The 22553-nt window shown below is 38.3% G+C and overlaps 1 protein-coding gene across 1 annotated transcript in view; it reads right to left on the bottom strand.

The window, feature by feature from the left end:
* Positions 1-14151, bottom strand: part of PRRC2A (proline rich coiled-coil 2A) — a 3202076-nt gene extending 3187925 nt beyond the window's left edge. The window contains exon 1 of the mRNA XM_044082142.1: positions 14001-14151. The gene's annotated coding sequence lies outside the window, so the exon portion shown is untranslated. The remainder of the gene's footprint in view (positions 1-14000) is intronic.
* Positions 14152-22553: the final 8402 nt, after the last annotated feature.

The raw sequence follows: 22553 nt of genomic DNA, 5'->3' as shown, positions 1-22553 counted from the left end.
CTTCTTCCACAATTTAGCCAAGGGCAATGATCACAAGTTACCTCACAGGGTGGATCTACTCACACAAGACAAGGGATCTCTCATCCATCCCCACACATTCACTCTTCAGTTGACACTGTGGGAGATATGATTTTGATTTCCACAGACACCTTTTTTGAGAACATGCTGAAGGTCTTGCAGGAGACCAGGAAGCCTACTATTAGGAAATCCTACTTATCCAAATGGAAGAGGTTTTCTATTTGGTGCCTTTCTCGTAACCTGGACCCATTTTCTGTGATGTTCCTTTGGTTGTGCGAGTTGCTCAATGCTGGTTTGGCCTATTTTTCTACTAAATGTCCACTTATCAGCTCTCCCTCTACATGTCTGCCTTTATCTTCCCCTTTAGCTCCTAGATTTGAAGCTACACAATTCCTTAAAAGGCATCCTTCACATTACACCTCCCAGGAAGCCTGTTCCTCCTCCTCCCTGGGACCTTAACTTTGGAGAAGTTGCTAAAGGCTCCCTTTAAGCCTGCTGCTTTGGTTTCCTTAAAACATTGTTCTTGGACGACCATCCTTTTTGTTAGCTGTAATTTATGCCAGGCAGGCGTCAGAGATGCAAGCCCTTATAGCTTGTTCTTTTTTGATATTTCATAACGACAAGTTATCCTTGCCTACTAATCCTTTTATGCCCAAGGTGGTTAATGAGTTGTCACTTAATCATAGGTTGGTACTAGGCTATCAGCCCTAGGGCCTATACAAGCCTAGCCATAACAATTCCCTGGCTATTTCTTCCCACATTATTTACTTTCCTGGACCCCTGTCTAGCAGGGCGACTGACGTGATCCCTGGGGTGAATTTCCTTTCTCCCATCCAATTGTCAAGGTTCCTCTTGAAGAGGTCCAAAGAGGCACTCTGCTTGACATGTATGGGCAATCTATTCCAGAGTCTGGGGAGTCTCTGGGTCAGGAACCTATCCCTCCAGCATGTTTTGTTTATTGTGATGACAAGGTTTAGATCCCTGGAGCGTGTAGCTCTGAGGGATTGGGATTTCTTTAAGTGTAGCATGTCCAACAGCTCTGGGTTTGACATGGCCTTGTATGTTAAGCAGAGATCGCCTCTGAGTAGACGATATGCGGCAGAGTATAGCTGGAGTTTAAGGTGGTCAGTGTACGGCATCTGCTTTAGGCCTGTGATTCTTTTAGTGAGGTATTTGAGGCCTTTCCAGTTGTTGCAGATGTCTTGAGAGGTACATACCAAATGGGGCGTTGTATTCTATAATGGGTCTAATGAGGGATAAGTACAGTGGGACAATGACCTCCTTCTTTCTGGATGAAAAGCCCTTCGTGATGAGGTGTGCCACATAGGATTTCCTGACTGTTGTGGCGATGTGGTTATCGAAGGTGAGACCACTGTCCACCTGTGTCCCTAAGTCTCTTATCACACTTTCTGTGTTTAGTGTACTGCCACCTATATGGTAATTTATGGATACATGTTTTTTCCCAAAGGGGATAAAAATACATTTCTTGGCATTGAGCTTGAGCCCATGGCTCTGGCACCAAGCATCTGTTTCTGTAAGGCCCTTTTGTAGAGTATCCACATCATTTGGGGATTCAATAATGGCTCCCAGTTTGCAGTCATCTGCAAACTTTGTTAGCCAGAGTCCCTTAGTGTTGACCTGTACTTCAGAGAAGTAGATGCCAAACAAGAGCGCCCCAGGACTGAACCCTGAGGTACTCCACTTGTCACTTGTCTGGAGCTGGATTTGGAGTCGGCTACTTTTACAGTGTGAGTTCTATCAGTAAGTCATTTAGCAACCCATTGGGTGACATAGGGATTAATGCCCAACTTAGTAAGTTTATCTATGATTCCAGAGTGGGGGATGGTGTCAAAGGCCTTGGCAAGGTCTAGATAGGCTGTGTGGACCACCTTACCCTTGTCCATGGCTCTGGAGACTGATTCAAAGAAGTCAATCAGGTTCAGGAGACAAGATCGGCCCTTCACAAACCCAAACTGGGTGGGGTCCAGTGTTTGAAGGTTGCCAATGTCTTTGTTTACAAGTTCCATGATAATACGCTCCATGGCCTTGCAGACAAGGCTTGTCAGACTGATGGGACGGTAGTTTCCGGGATCCAAGGTGGATCCCCCCTTGTGGATTGGGATAACTGTAGCTCTGCGCCACTCAGTGGGCACGAAACCTGAGGTGAGGCTATGATTAAACATGACACTTAGGTGAGGTGCCAGTTTATATTGTAGTTCATGTAGTACACAGCCCGGGATGTCATCTGGTCCCATGGATGCTGTATTCTTGGCTTTAGAGAGTGCATTTTGTACCTGTGTGGCCATTATTACTGGAATTTGGCAATCTTCCGGTATTGAGATGACCCATTTAGGAGGAAGAGAGGGGGGTGAAGTTGGCACTGAATCGATCTGCCAGGATATTGGCAATATCCTTTGGATCAGTATATTTAATGCCATTCTGTTTTAGCTCAGAGCAGATCTGAGCATTGCCATTTAGATTCTTGACAGTTATAGAATGCTTTGTGGTTGTCTTTGGAATCTTTGGCAATTTTATTTTCGTAACTAGCTTTGGAGGATTTTATGAGGCATCTCAGTTTCTTACTGAGGCTAGTAAGGGAGTTTTTTGCATCCTGGGATTTTCCTCTTTTCTGCAAAAGTTTCTTCCTTTTGTTGTAAAGTTGGTTTATGGCAGGGGACCACCAGATTGGCTTCCTTTTTTGGAGGAGAGCATTTTGGTTCTATTTGGGATGGCATGATTCATGCATGAGTAGATGTGCTCGTACAGTGCCTTAGTGTAGGATTCAGCAGTTGAACTTTCAGTTCCCCGTCTGCATGGGTGTTATGAAGTTTGTCACTTCTGACTTGAGTAGCATGAAGTTGGCTTTGGAGAAGTTTTTTATGGTGGTTTCTTTACTGGGGGGTGGGAGTGGGATGTGGATGTTAAGGGTGATTAGCTTATGGTCAGACCTGACTAACGAGGGGGTGACCATAGGTATGGAGCATTGATTTCCCATGTTGGTAATGACCAGGTCTAGGATATTGGAGCCCCTGGTGGGACTATGGATTAGTTGATCCAGGGCATTGGAATTTATGAATTCCAAGAACCGTTGCATAAAGGTGTTGGGACATGAGTAGTTTTCCCAGTTAATGGCAGGGTAGTTAAAATCACCCAGTATTAGGGTGTTTGGTTCCATCTTAATATTTTCCAGTATGTTTAGAAAGGTTTAGTGAGAATCTTGGGGTATGGTGGGGGATCTGTAGCAAGCTACAATTTGGATTGCAGTCTTACCTAGTGTTAGTTGCACTTGGAGAATTTCAGACACATTGTGTTGGCCAACTAGCCTGGTGGTGTGAATATCCTTGGTGAATATTGACACTCCTCCACCTTTAGTGTTTCGGTCCTGGTTTGGTGGCCGAAAAGTGTGGTAAGAGTTGTAGCCTGGTATTGCAGGGGTGCTCTCTGGTGCCTTGAACCAGGTCTCAGTTACTGCACAGATATCGATGTTCTCCATTTTTAGGAGTGCCTCGAGAGAGTGCATTTTGAGGTTTAGACTTCTAGCATTGAGTAGCATTACCTTCAGATTTTGTATGCTTGTACCAGTTATGGTGGTGGCTTTGTCCTTTGAAGTTTGCCTAAAAAAGGCACTATAGGGGTGGCAAGAGCTTTAGCCAGTAACCTGAATCCCAGGGGAGACAGGTGCAGACCATCTCTGGCAAAGCATCGTGGTCTGTCAATCATGTCATCCCAGGCAGACCGATACTGGATCCCCTTTGAATGACACCATAAGCTTAGCCAATTGTTGAAGTCAATCATTTTATCCTTATATTGTGGTATCATTCTGGGCGAAGGCAGGATGCTACTCAGGGCTAGGGTCATACCTGCCTGGGCCACATGATCCGAGAGCTCTTCCATGTCTCTTTTCATGTAGTCCAGGGAGGTACGTCTCAAGTCATTCACTCCAACATGGACAATGACAGAGTCATATTTGTACTTGTTGTGGAGTGACTTGAGTGCATGCGCTATGTGGCGGATCTTGGCACCCGACAGGCAGCTGAGTGTAATTTTCTCCTTATTCAACCTGGTGAGAGGGACATCAGTGTGCCGGACTATAGAGTCACCTATGACTAAAGTGTTAGGTACATTGTCTTGCCTTAGGGGCTGTTGCTGGGTGGCACACTGGTGTTGTGAACTATGTGACACATTGGTTGTGATTGGTGTTTGTTTGCATTTCAGCTTCAGAGGTCTTTGTTGCTTGGGCAGGTTACAGTTAAGGGCCTCTGCATATGTGGATTTAGTGTTGCTATATGTGGGTGCTGGTGGTGCGGGTTTAGAAGGGCTGTGTGTTGCTTGAGATGTAGTGTGGGTGTTAACCTTCTCCTCTTGACTGTTTAGCACAATCTTGGGTGGAGAGCGCTTTGCTTCCATTTTGGCTATGTAAGTGCATCTCTCACAGGTTGTAGTGTTGGGTGGTAGGAGGAGAGGGTTGTCTGTGTACATGAGGCAATTGCTGCATTGCCCCAGTATGCCCAGATTCACCAGGTAGACAGGAGAAATCACCGGAAGCTGACCCTTGGACATGCTTGGTTTGGGGCTTTTTTTTTTTTTTCTTTGTAAAGTACAGGAGCTGTTTCCTTAGCAAGGTACTTTGCAATTATAGGCCGTTTAGTACCTACTATTAATTTCTCCTTGTTAACAAGGAGAGTTCAGTGTTTGTATGAGTTTAAGGCTTCCTAGTGCTTTCCAGCAGGTATTAGAGAAAGTGCTAGTCACAGGGATGCTTAAAGGTAAGATTGAAAAGAATGCACTCTGCAGTGTGCACTAGAGAAGTTAGATGTGAAAGTAGGTAACTTGAGTTTTACCTGTTTAAAAAGTTAAGGTTTAGTGGAGAGTTACTATTTTTAAAACAGCAAGATGGATTGAAAGGGGTGGTCACTTTTGTATTTTGGTACTATGAAATACTGTAGGATGGCCAATAAATTTAAATGATTGAAGGGGTGGGATTTCAAAAATGATGATTTTGTGATTACTCACATAAGCCAGTGAAAGTAGAGAGAAATGAGATATATGGTCAGATTAACATAAGAGGCGGGCAACTAGACATACAGTGGTATTAAGACAACTTAAATGGGTGGGGCGGCGGGAAAAATTCTGCCAGACTCAGAACAGAGGGAGCTGTGGTCTCTTTTGAAGTTTTAATATGCTGTTAAAACAGAACGCAAGCAAAACACAAAGTAAAGAAAACAAACTACAGTATTCAAAATATAGAAAAGCAATACAGTAATACAAACAATAACAGCAAACTAACCTTTCCTTCACAGCAAAGTGAAAAGTCTATTCATTTGCCTACTTTTTCCCCTCTCAGCAAGAGGGTGCTACATACTTTAGATGTGCAGAGACAATCATCAGCTCCCTTCCCCCCCCATTTTTATACATGGGGTCAGGGTATCATGTTAACTGTCACCAACTCTCTTGATTCAGTGCCACACTCCTGCCTTCTTCAGACACTTATACCAGACTGTCACAGATCATCTTTCACACAATCCATCCACCTCTTTGCTGGACGTCATCACTTCCTCTTATCTTCCATCACCTTCCTCAGGGGCACTTCATTTCCATCACCTCTAGCTTCAACTGTTCTGCCTTTATTGCCCAGGTTTCTGTACCATACAGTAGCACTGATCGCACCACTGTCTTGTACACCTCACTTTTCAGCTTCTTTGGCATTCTTCTGTCATAGACTACACCTGATACTCTGTGTGCAGAGACCACTCAGATTTTATTTGGATAAAACTAAGTAGTTTATTAGAAAATCTGATCACTTGTTTCTTTTCCTCCTAGATCTCTAGGATTAGCTGTACCCAAGCAAAATATTTCTTCTTGGATCTCAAAAAGTCTATTTTGTTTTGTTATACGCTTCATAATAAGAGCCTTCCCTCGCCTGTAAAGGCTTAGTCTACTAGAGCTGTGGCTTCTTCTGATGCTTTTTTCAAGAGCTTAGATACTAATTCTATTCAACAAGCAGCTACCTGGACTTCTGTGCATACTTTTACCAAGTACTACTAGTTGGATGGTATCTCCAGAGCTAGAGCTGGTTTTGCTAGTGTCATTCTTCATGGCTTCTTAGAAGGCTCTACTGTTCCGTCCTCTAAAGTTTCTTCTTGAACTTTGGCACTCTCCCATACGTTAAGAATACTGCAACAATTAATGTAAGAACATAGATGTCCTTTCCTTCACTGCTGCAGCATTTACTCCCTCCATCCTTCCCCCTAGTCCTTTTCCTTATTGGATGTGCTGGTTACCTCTTGCGTTTCCTTAGACTGGTGCTCCTACTTGGGCAATACTGAAACAGTGAAGGAAAGGACATGTACTGTTACGGTAAGATTTTACACAACTGTACTGTACTCTGCATCTAAAACATCCTTAAAACAAAAAAACTTTTCCCATCTGGGATGGGGGAACAGATCCTATCACTCCCTGGGATGGCATGTGATGAGGAAAAGTTGAAAAAAAACAGTATTTTCTGGTGGATAAAGAATTACTCCCCTTTAAAGGAGTAATTTCCTTCCACTGTCATATGTAACCTTCATGAATAATCTTCACAACCCATTTGTTGCCAAAGTACTCAAGAATTTTTAAAACCCGCCAACTCATTGCACTACCAAAAACCATGATCTCAGTTACCTCTCCCTTTTCTATCACACCTCCAGCATCTGTTATCTACCAGATGAAAAGTTCTCACTTGGGGTATAAAAATACTTATGCAAACACTCCAAGCAAAAACCCTAAACCTTATGGACTATGACCCATACCATATGGTCTCCCTTTGTTCCTCTGTAAATGGCCTTTCTAATCTCTTCTGATTATTTTCTAACCTACTCCAGTTTTTATATAGTTATCCTGCAATATTTTATACAACCTAATTACCACATTTTTAAACAGCAGCTTCTATAGCAGACAAAGTTCTACAAAAGCTGGTCTTTCACTTAGCACTTCCTTCTCCCTTTCTCTTTGCCCATACTCTGACATCAATCTCTGGTGGGGAAGGCAGTCTTTAAACCTGCAGTCCTAACAATTTTCTTCTTGGACTCATCCCACTATTACCCTTCCCCCTCTAGTTATTTGCTCCAGATACCTTGCTTCCTTTGCCAACTTTCTCCAGCAAATTCCAGCAACCTCTTGCCTATTTAAAAGTGCAGTCACGGTTATTGGCAAAATTTCTTTTCTCCATTCCAGTGTTGGCTTAGTTCTTAGAATACTTTATATTCATAAAGTTGCAAATTCTGTACAGCTTATTCTCCTTAAGAATCTGCACCCTAAACACCACTTCGTCCTTAATCAAACTCCCCCTACCCCCATTTAATCACCCCTTCCAATTTGATTTATAACCTTTTCACCTTATTTCAGCCTTAACTGCGTAGCTTTAAAAGTGCCAATAAAAATCAGATAATCCTAAACTACCTGCTTTGTTTTTTTAATAAGGGAAGAACAATCAAACTTAACTCTTGCCCTCTTCCATTCCCAAATAAATTTCTTCAGCTCTTCATTAAACTGTCTGTAGTTTTTCCTCTAGTTGATTAAATATGCTGACCTGTATATAAAACTTTAGGGACTAAAACATTCACTGCTTGAATCCAGGAAACTGTTTACAATGTTTCACTTATTTCTTTTAGTCTTGTCCCACATACCCTTAGCTACCATAAGAGAAACCATTTTCATCCATAAACCTAAATATCTCACCTTATGTTCCCACAAATATGGGTACTGCTGAACAAATTCGTACATATCATGAAAATGTGAAACTCTCAAACAATTCCACAACACTAAATACTCTTTTCTGGATTTATCAAAGTTAGGAAATCATATTGTAGAGGAATTGTTCCACCTTGCATCCAGCAGTACTTGGCTGACAGACAGCAGCAATACAGAAATGTTGAACACAGTGACTTAGACGCCCAGGTCAAAGTGAAACCAGATATAGGGCTGTGCACCTGACCAAGGTACTCAAAAGGGGCAGAAGATACTACAGTAGAGAGTCGATTATCTAAATCGAGACCAAGGGTAGTTCAGATAATCACACATTCAACTGGATAAAAAACTTCTAAAATCTTGTTTTTTTCTGCACTCTGGGAATACACTTTTCAACCATTCAGCAAGTCCAACGGACAATAAAGAATATTTTTACAAACAAGCAGGCTACACGTTCAAAAAACATACACAAGCTGATATGTACAACATTTACACATTCAGACAATGATTTTTCCTACACAAAAACTTTGGAATGCTGGGTTCAGATAAATCAGCATTCAGATAACAGACTCTCTACTGTGTATGGCATTTTGAAACCAAAGCAACAATAAGCATATATAAAATGACCAGCCTACAGTTTGCACATAAAATTTATGAGAAAAATGCACAGAGACAAGCACACGGACACCATAGCTGCTCTTCATTTAAACAGTTATGCAAAGTATTCTTTTCAAATCAGTCAAATGCCTTGTTTAGTGTCAGAGGGAGATCACACATGCCTTAAATGGAAAGAATACAGATTTTTAAAATAGATTACACAGAAGAAAATCGTATTAGTAGCATGCACATCAGTAAGGAAAAAATGAATCGCATGTATGTATGTGCACATATAAGTCCATTTACAATCAAGCAGTACTGTGCACATACAAGTCCATTTACAATCAAGCAGTACTGGTCAAGTGAAACATCTTCACAGCAATAAATGTTATTTAACCTTGACTTTCACCACAGCATTGCACAGTCAAAAATGTGGTAGATGCCCTTTGAGATTTCAATATAGCAGTAAACTGCCAGACAATAAGTACAGCAATGAGAAAGATTCCTCTAGAACATTACATGTCAACTCGTTTTCAACAAAGATGCAACATGAAGACTAAAAAAGCATGAAAGACATGAATCTGCATGTAAAATAATAAATACATATATAGCACTAGAATCACTTCTTAAAAAAACAGAATGTACCTCAGAAAAGCTAAGCTGATCACAGTTCTGTCACTAAATTCTGTCATAAGTATCCTAAAATAATACTAATCCCATTATGCATCACAGGATACCACCTTCTCTCATGTATATATACATATACATGAGAAAAGGTGCTATTATGTATGTACACTTTTATACACCACATCAAATTCTCAACGCATGCTGATGAAACTTCAAAGCACTACCTTCAGTTTTACAAACAAAAATAAACTTCCAACTACTTTGATCAAGCATTTTCAGTTTTAGGTTTAAAGCTCCAAGGTAACCTCCCACCCAACATAATGCAACACTCCACCCATCATAGCCAGCACATCTGAATGTCAATGCCACATGTTCTGGTTTTACACAGTCTTCCCTCAAATCATTTAAACGTCATGAAATAAATATACAAAAATATATATATAATCTCCACACATGGTGGTGCTGCGGTAGCGTTGTCACCTCATAGCAAGACGTTGCCCCGTTCAATTCTCAGAGCATCTTCTGTGTGGAGGCATACATGAATGGGGCATGCCTTCGTTGAAGGTTGGTAACCCGGTACGTAAAAATCCACTACCAATCATTAGCAGACCGGAGTTCCACTGTGGCGACCCCTAACCGGGAAAAGCCAAAAGACACAAACACACACACAATATACACACATACACACACAAACATTTAGTTTTCTTAGGTGTAAGAAACAAATCTTATAACTACTCATGTAAAAACTGTAGCTTTTGGTCTCCATCAAACTGGGCCCCAACAGAAACGTTCTTACCTAGCACTACAGATATCCAAATAGCTGTCATGCACCACCCCCAACTACAGAAATTCAAAGACATCATTCAAGCAATTTTACACAATACAAACAAGAAAAAATATATAATAATTCCAGAAGACTTCTACTTTAACACACTTAAACCCATTCATTTACAAGTAATGGGCTTTCTCACAGAACTGGCAGAAATTGTCAAAAATACCATAAGACCCAACCTTATAACTTCAAACCACACTCTCCTGGACCTTAATCTCCAATAATCCCAACCATAGGTTGGTACTGAGCTATCTGCCTGAAGGCATATATTAGCCCAGCAACGTTGTGCGGTATTCACTGCCCCTTTAGTAGTTCCCTAGATCCTTGTACTAGCAGCTAGTACCCTTAGCCCCTATCTAGTAGTGCTGTTGGTGTGATCCCCAGTGTGAACTTTCTGTTACCCATCCACTCATCAAGGTTCTCTTGAAGAGTGATAGTGAGGGGCTCTGACTTGAGTAGATCGGGACCCTGTTCCATAGTAAGGGAAGTCTCTGCGAAGGGAATCTATCCCTCCAGCATATTCTATTAATTTTTGTGTTGAGGTTTATATCCCTAGAGCGTGTAGCTCGAGTAGATTTGGTTTTACTAATATGGAGCATGTTCAACAATTCTGGGTTGTAAACTCGCCCAATTTCATTAAGTGATAACTGCCCCATAAGCTTTTCAATCCTTTGCACAGTTCCCTAGAAATCCCCAAGCTAATCTCTTTCAGGTTAAAAGCCTACAGTAATACAACAAAAACTTACTACTTGTCTCACTTCCCCAGCTGGACACTAGCCACTGAACCCTTCCCATACATTCTCACCTCCTTTCAAGACTTACTTTCCCTTGATCTCTAGGCTCTCCAATTCTAAACCCCAAAAAAGCAGTTAAAATACCTCCTCAGATTCAAGGATGAACCCTGGCACTTTTGCAAGTCCAATCATCTTACATTTTGGATGGATCTTCTCCAACGTTTACATACCACTACTACAAGAAAGATTACTTGATAGACTGCCAGATACAGACGGTCTTGTATCTTTGGATTTTATCACTACTGAAACTACACTGTAAATCCTCTACAACACATTTTTAAACTTCTGTCTCAATACCAAAACCATGCTAAATACCCAGAAAACCACCATAATGAAACCACTTCCCAAACTTTCCTCTCAATACCCCCCATCTCTATTATTCCAAACTTGTGCAAGGTCTGAAAAAATTGTCTACCTCCAACTTAAAGGCTATATCTTTAAACAACAATCTCTTCTCGTAAAACAAAACAAAAAAAAAACAAAACAAAACATGAGTTCTGGTTAGTCAGGAACAGTTCCACAGCCATACAAACACTATTAGATGACATTCCCACATATTTCATCTGCGGCTTTGACCTAGTCAACTACTCATCCCTCATACTAAAAATTACAGAATTTGGTGTCAGCCCTGATGCAGTTCTCTAGTTCCAGAGGTATCTTACACACAGAACTTCACAGTTTACTGCAACCAACCCCATCACTTCTCTTCTAATCAAAGAAGTTCCTCAAGGCTCTATTCTTGCCCATCTGATACTCCCTATACACAAATCAAACGTATCTTCCTCACCTCTCTTTGTACTTGATATTGTTCTCTGCAGTTCTAACAAATCATTAGCTAGATTACAAGATGAACTTAAATCTGATTTCCTCTGCATCACTGAATGGCTCAAGGAAAATCTCATTCTAAACAAAAAACAACACTGTCCAGCACTCAAACTTCACAGATCCCCCAATATTATAACATGACCAAAACAACTCTCCCGTAGAACAGGTGTCCTCCTCTGGATAGACCACCCTCAATTTCATCACTCATACAAAGAAATACTTCACAGATAAAGATTCTAGTTGTCTACTGATGTACTATGTTCTTCATCTATAAATATGTTGTAAGTAATTGCTATGTAATCCAATAACGACTGTCTGTTTATTTTAACTGTGGAGCTTTTCTCCCCGGGCCTCCGCTGAAAATGGACCTACGTCCAGTAGGACACCCCCGGTCAAATATAAATAAATAAAAAACTAACACAAAACTGAATCCCTTTCTATTCTGGGCACAGAAAAATCTCCCCTTTTCCAACATACCCAACCACATATGCAATAGAAATTAGAATCCTACCTTGTGCTATCAACCCAAATGCATAGCAAGCTTTGTACATAAAAAGTATACTGATCTCAGTGCGATTTTATTCTCCCACTTTACTGGTTTATTGTCTTTTATTCGTGATCATTTCACGTCTTTATATTATGCACTTTGAGTGGTCATATTATTAACCCTTGGTCAGAAAAATACAAATAAATACTGTAAATTCGTTTACAATAGCAACCTGTTAGCTATCAGTACTTGTGGTTCACTGACCAAACCCAATATAACTAAAAACTAGTCATATCCACGTTAACTGGCCTGACAAGGAGCCAATATCCATCTTCACACTACATTCACCTATTATACTGACTGTTCCTTATTAAAATTAATGCATCACTTATTTTTTTTTAAGCATTATGACAGGCCCGTTCATTAAAAGCCATAACATCGTACTGTTAATATACAAAAACAAAATGACAGTACTGAGATTTCGTAAACCATGAGCCATCCCCCTATAGAGAAATTGTTCTCATAAATTAATTCTCAACTACCCCGGACTGTCAAATAGTTGCTCTGTCCCTCCTGGAAATGGTGATTTGATTAACAAGGTTGTGAAGTAACTAAACAACGTTTTTACTTCGGAAATGAACTAGTTTTCTTATTTTGCCCAGTTAATACTACTATTTTAAAAGTGCCCCTGCCAGTTCCCGATTAATACCGGATTCACCCCAAATTCTGGAGACTGATTGAGAATTATGAATACGTTGGGATACGTCTCGCATTAAAAAACACAGATACAAACAAGAAAGGCGAATAATTCTAACAGTTACAAATCAGGAAATGTAACGTAAGATACAGTGGCATAGCACTGGAGTGTACGCCGGGCAAAATATGACCGCTACAAGACAACCCACATCAATGGCATCGAACACAAGTTAAACATACTGCAGTGCTCATGCTTAAGATCATAACGATTACAGCAAGGAAATCATACATTTCCACATTCTATGTGAACAATGGTTTTCATAAAAATAAGAGGAGGAACAGTGCTAGGATGAACAGGTCAGAAAAATGTGTTAAATGGACAATCGTTTAATCCCAAGTACCTAGGTGAGAATTACCCAAGGCTACAATATTCAAACATACGAACACTACATCATTAATTGTGAAAGGAACAGTAAAATAACCTCGCCTACTCTTCCAGGAAATAAAGTTTTTAATACAGGACATTCGTTTAATAAGATTGCTTTGAGTTTGGTCTGAAATAGAACTGACCGCGACAGGTATTAAGCCCAAAATGCCAAGTACATTTGACATTTCACCAGATACCGACTGTTTTTATTGTCATGCTGAATGTACTAAAGGTGTCTAAAAGTTTCTATAAGTAGAGTTATCCACAAAACAAAAAATAAGTTAGATTCCAAAGATCTGCGCCGTTTATAATAAAACTGCATGCACCGTTTAACGGATTAAATGAAAAAATAATCTCCGCCTTAACTTTTACTTAAAAAAAATTAAAAATAATCCCATGCTTAAAATATTCGGTCAGCTCAACCTGTCTATTCATAACTGAAATGCCAGGAAAAAAAAGTAAATGAAATTTATTGTATATAAAAGTAAAATGCTGGCCTCGTAAATGTCAACAAGGCTCAAATAAACGGAGGAACGTCAACCCTGTTTGCATTACCTCTGACCCCACTTCTGTTACAGACACCGGTAAAATTAAGTTGTACAAGACATTGGCAAGACTCTACAACGTGGCTGAGTTATTTGTTTAAATACACTAACGGACAACCATCACAAAATGGCGAACAAGAGTGGATCAGCAACAACGATTATGAAAGAACACTCTGGGCTGCCTACAGGGGAACGAGAATGACAGTAATGCCTACTGGACACCGATGCGAGCGGCCTATAGCAAACACCAGCTTCTCGCGCTACCATATACCTATGCCCAAGTATAGCTTACACAAGTAGCGTGTAAATCAGCCACCATCAATGTTTTCCGTTCAAAAACAGTTCTTGCAAAGTTATTAATACAAACACTGACAGTAATCATAGCTATGCAAGGCTTGAACACACATTGAAGCAAAACACTCACGTAGGCTCGTCCTGCAGGGTGAAAGCTATTAATTATCCGGTTTAGACAGCCGGTTAAAAAATCCTACGTTCCAAGAGTGGAACGGAATATTGTTTGACACCGGACTATCTGTAGTATACACTTAACAGACAACAACACAAGAAAAAGTGACATAGAGAGGAGTGTTACCTACAATATTGTATACAGAGAAAGAAAGACATTAAATTTCCACGCTAAATCTACACTTAGGCCCCCTAACGGCTAGGCGACAGCCAGCAACACGGCCAACATGATTACCCCCAATTTGTGCAGCTTCATCTCTTTTGTAATACTTAATTAACTGTATTATTATTATCATCGTTGTTTTATCCGTGCAGAGAAAGGTTTATGTATAATGAAATCAGTTTATATAGTGAAGCATAAAACGTATTTATAGAGTGAGTTCTATACTAAACAGGCATATAATCAGCAGACATCTGCTTGCTTGCTTTATTCTGGAAGTACAGTGTGACTGTAACTAGTTAATCTCCAGCTCTTTAAAAAAATGAATAAATAAATGCATTATCTTGGTTCACCAATACCTCAAATGCTTTTCCATATTTCCTCAAATTGTAAAACATGACAAACTACTTGATGTAACACATACTGCTTTTTACCCATTATTTTATCTCCCCTTCTCTAAATACACTATGAAAACAAAACTAGTAGTAATTTGCCTCTCCCTCTTATATGACATCCCTATAACATTTGCACTCTTAACATTACTATTTTCTAGCTCTCAAGATTTCAGCATTCCTTATTCCTACCTTTAATCTCAGGCAATGTAGGGTCCATCATACAAAAGGCACAACAGTGAATGTACTTTCTGAGACAGCTGATGAAGTTCAACCTTCCACAGGGGAGGCTGATGTCAGTTCTATACAGCAGTAATTGAGTCTGTTATCAACTCATCCATAACTGCAGCGGTTAGCATTGCCGCCTCACTGCAAGAGGTTCTCTGGTTCAAGTCTCGGCTGGGGTGCCTTCTGTGCAGAGTCTGCATGTCCTCCCTGTGGTCGCGTGGGTTTCCTCCGGGTGCTCCGGTTTCCTCCCACATCCCAAAGACATGAAGTAGGTGGATTGGACACTCCAAATTGGCCCTAGGTGTGAGTGTGTGTGTGTGTGTGTGCCTTCTGTGGAAGTTTGGGTGCCAGGCTGGCAACTCGACACCGTAAAACTCCACTGCCAATCATGAGTGGACAGATGATCCACTGTGGTGACCCCTAACCAGGAAAAAGCCGAAAGAAGAAGATCAACTCACCCATAACAGCGTAGTTTGGATCTCTGTCTAATCATGACAAAAATAGGTTACATCAAATAGTCAGGTCTGCCAAAAATATCATTGTTGCTAGTTTGCCCTCCTTACAGGACCTGTACTATTCTAGAGTCATGAAAAGGGAAGGGAAGATCATCACCAACCCTTCACATCCAGGCCACCATGTTTTTGAACTATTACCATCAGCCAGGCATTATAGATTAATATGCACCAAAACAAGTAGATGTAAGAACAGTTTTTTTTCCACAGGCCGTCAAGTTCATAAACGGTTAACTCAGCTTATTAAGTTGGAGTATTCTTTTTCCCAAGCCTCTGAGGATTCTGCAGTATTGTTTACATATTGTTAATTCTTGTTTCTTTCAGAGTTTATTTCTGTATTTCTTGCACTGACTTGCACTTTGCACCTTCTATGTATATGTATATGTGTATTTACTTTTTTGTCTTTTTCTTAATAGTTGCATGTATGTCGCTTGTCTTGTTCTTAATAGTTCCATGTATGTCATTTAAGTAATTCATACTTGGAGAGTCACTGAAACCGGAGTCAAAATCCTTGTATGCATGAATACTTGGCCAATAAATGTGATTCCAATTCTATTTCTTCACTCTGTGACTGTATTTTCATCTCTTACTCCCCACCTCATTATATTCCAATGGCTGTAAACTCATTACTATACTTTCCAACTAGACATATTCTGTATTAGTAAACACCTTATAAATTCATCCTGCTCTGTCTTCATGGCTGAGAAAGTCTTCACACTGGCCTTCTCACACAGATAACATGCATAAAAATAAGTAAGTAAATGAATAAATGCAATAAAATAAAATGTTTCATGGTAACTAGTTTAACAAAAATATATTTCAGTATTTTGCGTAGAGAAATTACTTAATTTATGCAGAGTGAAATATAAAGAACTAAAGCATTCAATAATATGTCTGCACATATGTGTGTGTGTGTATACACGTGCATGTGTGTGTGTATGTATATATATATATATATATATATATATATATATATATATATATATAGATAGATATATATAGATATAGATATATAAATATACACATACACACACGTGTGTGTTTGTGTGTGTATATGTGTTTATATATATATATATATATATATATATATATATATATATATATATATATATATATATATTTATTTATCAAATCTTTGGTAGAACATACCAATGTGAGTGACAGAAATGAGTGACCACAAAAGAGATAAAACACAAATGAGTGACATGCAAAATGAAACAATCATAAAACATTGACAACTTGTCTTCCTCTATCAGTAAGCAACAGCTGCAAAACCTAGATCGAGTATCATCAAAACAGTGGTAGTGTTAGGAAAAGTGTTTTTGGTAACACAATGTGAAGGGGTTAAGGGCAGGGGTTTGTTTAGGGTAAGCACACATGAGTAAGGAGGACAGGGGCCAAAAGGCTAAAGTTTCATTTCTCTTTCTGCTAACACAGTATGAACATATGAATTTATTGTATGCGTTTATGTAAATGTCTTTGTATATATGTAAAAGAGTAAAAGCTGTAGTACAAATTCTTGAGATACACCAGAAATAAGTCTAAAGGGAGAGATGTGTTAGTTCTTTACAGCCTCATTTTAATGCTACAGCTTCTTATACAGCTTGAAAAACAGATACGTTTTTTTTTTCCAAACTGTTAATCTAACAGTAAAAAACTGTTAATTTAACAAGTTGGCAATTACATAATTGCTTCACAAGTATTTACTATTGGTAATCCATCATAATTAGAGCTGACCCCCAAAGTAATATACACGCCTTCTGCCAGCATAATAATACTACTGCCATAAATACAACAGGAATAGCTTAGACTTCCATATTCAGAAGCTTTTTTAAAACTTCATTTTTGTAAAAAAATGTCTTGAAACAAACTTATTTTATATACACAAGTATTCACATGATAGGGAAAGCACCCTATCACACAGGATTGAAGTTAGGGGCAGAGAAAGGTGTAGGGCTAAGGTTAGCACATGTAAGTAAGGGTTGGCAGAGGGACTTTAGAAGGTAAAAATTCAGAATAAAGGATGAAATGGTTAGAATTCTTTTTATCTGAATTCAGGAGGGCTGGGATACTTGATTTCAGTGCATATGGCAGTAAGAAGGAGCTGTGGAGGCAAACAGCTAAGAATGAAAGAAGGGAGAGAGAAGTATACATATCTTTATATCCAAGAAAATAATTTTTTAGACTCTTTCTCTCTCTCTCTCTCTCTATATATATATATATGTGTGTGTGTGTGTGTGTGTGTATATATTATAATGAATGCGCGAATGAAGCAATGTTGTTGAAGTCCTTTTGGTGGACACCATTTGGTCAACACATTCACAAAATCGATAATCCCCAGGTAGGGAAATATTCCTTTCCTCCATATGATTGTACAATTTCATAGTTAGTATATATGATTAGCAGGGGGTGTGAGGGATACAGCATGCACAATACATGTTGACATTCCATGTTTCTACCTAAATATGTCAATATTATTGATGCTGGCATATTAACCATTCAATCCCACTTTTTTAACTGAAAGAGTGGTGGATGGATGCAGTGAAATCAATGAACAACAATGAATCTTTTAGAAGGGGTGGGATGGATGGGATAAGTGAGATTAGAAGGAGGCTGGATGGAGGGAAGAAGAGGGTTTCATGTCTCTTTATGCTGGTACTGTGAACACACTATATGCATATGAATTTATGTGTGTATTTAAGTATGGATGTTTGCATATATGTAAAAGAGTAAAATCTATAGTACAAATCCTTTTGGTGCACCAGAAATAACTCTATTGATAGAGGTGGTAGTTATTTACAGCTTTACTTTAATGCTACAGTTTTTTACATACCTGGAAAAAATGAGTAAGGATGGACTTGCATCCAATGATGTAGGGTGTTCAGGAAGCTGGGGGCAAGGATGGAGTCAGAGACTTTTAACACAATATTTTTGAGTCATAAAGAGTGCTGCCTCTATAAGTAGGCCATACTCCTTAATAGTATACATTTTGTTGGTGAGGGAGAATATTGTAGTTGGAAATGCATGATCTTTTCTAAAACCATATTTGAAGTCACTGTGGGTGTCAAATGTATTTAGATAGAGAGAAATCTGATTAGCAGTCATAAATTTAAAAATTCTTGCAAGATGTGATAGTAAGGATACTAGCCTGTATTTTTAATTTCTTAGTTGTTGTCCAGTTTATATAAAGAGATAACATCATCTGTTTCACACATTTGAGGGAAGATGTCTCTGGTTAGAGCTAGGTTGACAATGTCTATAAAGGGAATAACGTGCATGAGTATCTATTTCCTGCAGAGTCTAATAAATTTGGAGTGACAGAGCTTCCATTTCATGATTTTGTGAAGTAAATATTGTAAGTGAAGAGATATTCTGTAAATTGGTGGGGTGGCTGTGGTGAGGAGGTGTCAGTAATGTAATGGTTAATTGGTTGGGACTTGAGACTGAAGGGTGACTGATATGATAGGTTGATGAAGGATATGGTGAAGGATGTGGACATTTCTTTAGAGTTTATGCAGAAAAAAGTCTAACTGAGGCTACCAAACCACTTGTTCTTTCTCCTCTTCCACTAAATAATTTACACATTTCTCACATTCTCTTACTTTAAATCATTTGGTTTTCCTTTTGAAGAACTGATTCAGGAACAATTTTATTACATGGGTCACCTTCTATACACTGTTAGCCCTGAAAAATGTGCTACTTTTGTTTATTGGTCATCAGTACATTTTATTTGCTCTCCTTGGCACTCTGCTGGCCACCTGGCTATGCTTATGATGAACCAATTCAAAACAATAGACTAGACAAGTTATTGTTTTTTCACTGTAAGTCTTCTCAGTTATGCCACTCTATTAACCACTAATATCTTGCACTTGTAATCTCTGGCAATCTGCTATCACCCTGATATCCTTGTGGTGCTGACTCATAACAACTTACAACAAGGACTTATATCCTCCTGACAGTGGTGATAAGATATTTGTCTCTGATGTACTGCATTTCCTACTGTACTCTACCAGTGACCCAACTATGCTCCTGGGGAACTAATTTAGGAGCAGCTGCACCTCATGGTCCACCCTTTGTGCAATACTGGTCCTACTGTCTGTTTAGCATTATTAGCTGCTAAAAGATTTTGTGCTTGCCACATATGATACTCTAACCACTCAGATTTTCATGTGAAGGACTGATTCAGAAACACCATTACCATACTTTTTCATATTTTAAATCGGTAATACTAAATGCCTCTACCAGACAGAGAGTCAGTAGTCCATTAAATAGTTGTGAAGGGGAGATTGTTCAAGTCAGAGAACAGACTACTAGCCAAAGATACTTATGAAGAGGCTCCAGTTTATGTCCCTATTGAAATAAAGCTGTATTTGGATCACAAATCTTGTCACCAAACAGGCTGTATAATGGTCTACAATGGAAAGGGCTCTCTGTTTTGTGTGCATTAAAACATTTAACCCACAGAGTGATTCCTATAGGACATTATGCAGTATGCCCTTTTTTCCTGTATGCAGATCCTTTAGTTTTGTTATGTAGGGTTCAGCACTACTTCATTAACATCTATTCAGATGTCTCTAATCTATAAGCCTTCAGCATGTTTCCAACTGAGGAACTTTGTACATTTTACATATAGTTTGATAGATGTATTCATAAGGGATATAGATACACACACTCATATATATATATATATATATATATATATATATATATATATATATATATATATATATTTATAGTTTTATATATATATATGCATATATATATATATATATATATATATATATATATATATATATACACACACATATATATATATATATATATATATATATATATATATATATATATATATGGGTACATATGAAATGATCGACACCTTAAAATATCGACAGTGACTTCACCGACAAGTCAAATAACCGACATCGCAAATCACGGACGTTTACCAGGTAAGGGATGTTAATTCGCTACTCATGCCTACCATGGTTGCATGACACTGCCACACTTACTAAACCATGGTAGGCATGAGTAGCGAATTTACATCCCTTACCTGGTAAACATCCGTGATTTGCGATGTCGGTTATTTGACTTGTCGGTTAAGTCACTGTCGATATTTTAAGTTGTCGATCATTTCATATGTACCCATATATATATATATATATATATATATATATATATATATATATATATACATACACACACACACACACACACACACACACACACACACACATACACATATATATGTATTTGTCTTCCATGATGGTGCAGAGGTTAGCGTTGTCACCTCACAGCAAGAGGTTCTCCTGTTCAATTCTCAGCTGGAGTGCCTTCGGTGTGGAGTCTGCATGTCCTCCCCACAGTCAAGTGATGTCTAAAGACATGCAGGTAGGTGCATGCATGAATGGGTGTGCCTTCTTTGAAGTTAGACATCGGGCTGACAACTCGGTACAGTAAAAATCCACTGCCAATCATTAGCGGACCGGAGTTCCGCTGTGGCGATCCCTAACCATGAAATGTCAAAAGAAAGACACACATATATAGATATATATATATATATATATATATATATATATATATATATATATATATTTATATATATTTATCTGTGTACTTATACATATATATATATATATATATATATAAAATGTATATATATATATATATATATATATATATATAAAAATCTGTGTGTAGTTATATATAATATATATGCATTTACATATATTTATGTATTTATTTAAATATATATATATATATATATATATATATATATATATATATAGGTCCCCTTCGAAACATCTAAAACCCATAACATCTAATTTCATAACACTGAGAACAGAACATCTAAAATCCAAAACATCTAAAACCCATAACATTGAATTTCATAATTTCATAACATCTAACAGTACAAATCACATGAAAATAACATCCCCTCCACATATAATGACATATAATTTAGATATCAAAATAATTTCTGCTACTTTGTAAATATAATATTCTATATGTTTTTTTGTAAAGGTTTAGATCCAAAATCCTACTCTTGCCTTATTTTGTGAACACCTCCTTTCTTTCTATTTTGATTTGTCGTCTTTTGATTATGTTAGGTATATGAGCCTTAACTATGTATCTCTAAAGTAGCCCTTCAAATTTAGTAATCGTAAAGCACCTTGTTTTGTGGGAGGAAACAACTTACACTCCTCAGCTCTTTCTCTCTTTCCCTCCCAAACAGATTCTTTCAATTCTTTATTAATTATGATCCACAGCTTCTCCCTTTGTTGATAAAAATATGACACACACACAGTAGAGTTATGGAGGGTTCAATCCCCACATTGAGGAGTGCAGGTGCATTGCCCACCCCCACCTCACCCCCATAAAAAGCAAACGTGAAGGAAATAGCTATTATTGAACATTCACTGTTCTCTTACAGTTTCACTATCTTTTTTTAAAATCTTGTACTCAAAATCTGAGTCTTAGAAGTTCTATAGGGTGACACTGAGAATGAATAAGTCGGTGGAATTTTATCTTAAACTCTAGTTGTCAGATTTTTGTCCTTGAAGTGGTCACAGACTTGAGTAGTGCTTACAGAATTAGCAATGTGGCTGTCTCTACTGTGTGGCACATTCAGGGCACAGAAATTCACAGTCAGGTTGCCCTCTATTTAAAATGTAGAGAATAGAAAGATGGTGGAGCCAAGATCCCAAAAATATAAGTATAATTGTAGATAAAGAGACTTGTAGGCTGGAGAATAAAATACTTGAAATTTATTACAAAACACAGATTTAGGTAAGCGCTTTCGAGGCAATCCTCTTCATCAGATCTTAATACAGAAATGAATTAGCACACAAGGTTTAAATAAAACCAATAACCAATAAAAATTATTTAAATGTCAGTGACGCCTCTGTATTAAGGTCTGATGAAGAGGATTGCCTCGAATGCGCTTACCTAAATCTGTGTTTTGTAATAAATTTCAAGTATTTTATTCTCCAGCCTACAAGTCTCTTTATCTACAATTGCCCTCTATTTAAAGTTGGTCTGTACTGTTTCATATATTGAACTAAACTTAAAAGATCTGAAAGCAGGTACAGAAATTGTATTAACTATTTGCTATCAGATAAGAATAATCTAGAAGGAACTTAGTTTATTGTTCCTCAAAGAAATTGTGGCCTTAAAATCACAGTCACAGGAACAAATGCATGATGATCTTTTTTGAAAATATAACC

Source organism: Protopterus annectens, chromosome 9.part0, assembly GCF_019279795.1.
Source record: "Protopterus annectens isolate FY-2018-M chromosome 9.part0, PAN1.0, whole genome shotgun sequence".
NCBI lineage: Eukaryota > Metazoa > Chordata > Ceratodontiformes > Protopteridae > Protopterus > Protopterus annectens.
This window is presented reverse-complemented; position numbering and strand designations above follow the sequence as displayed.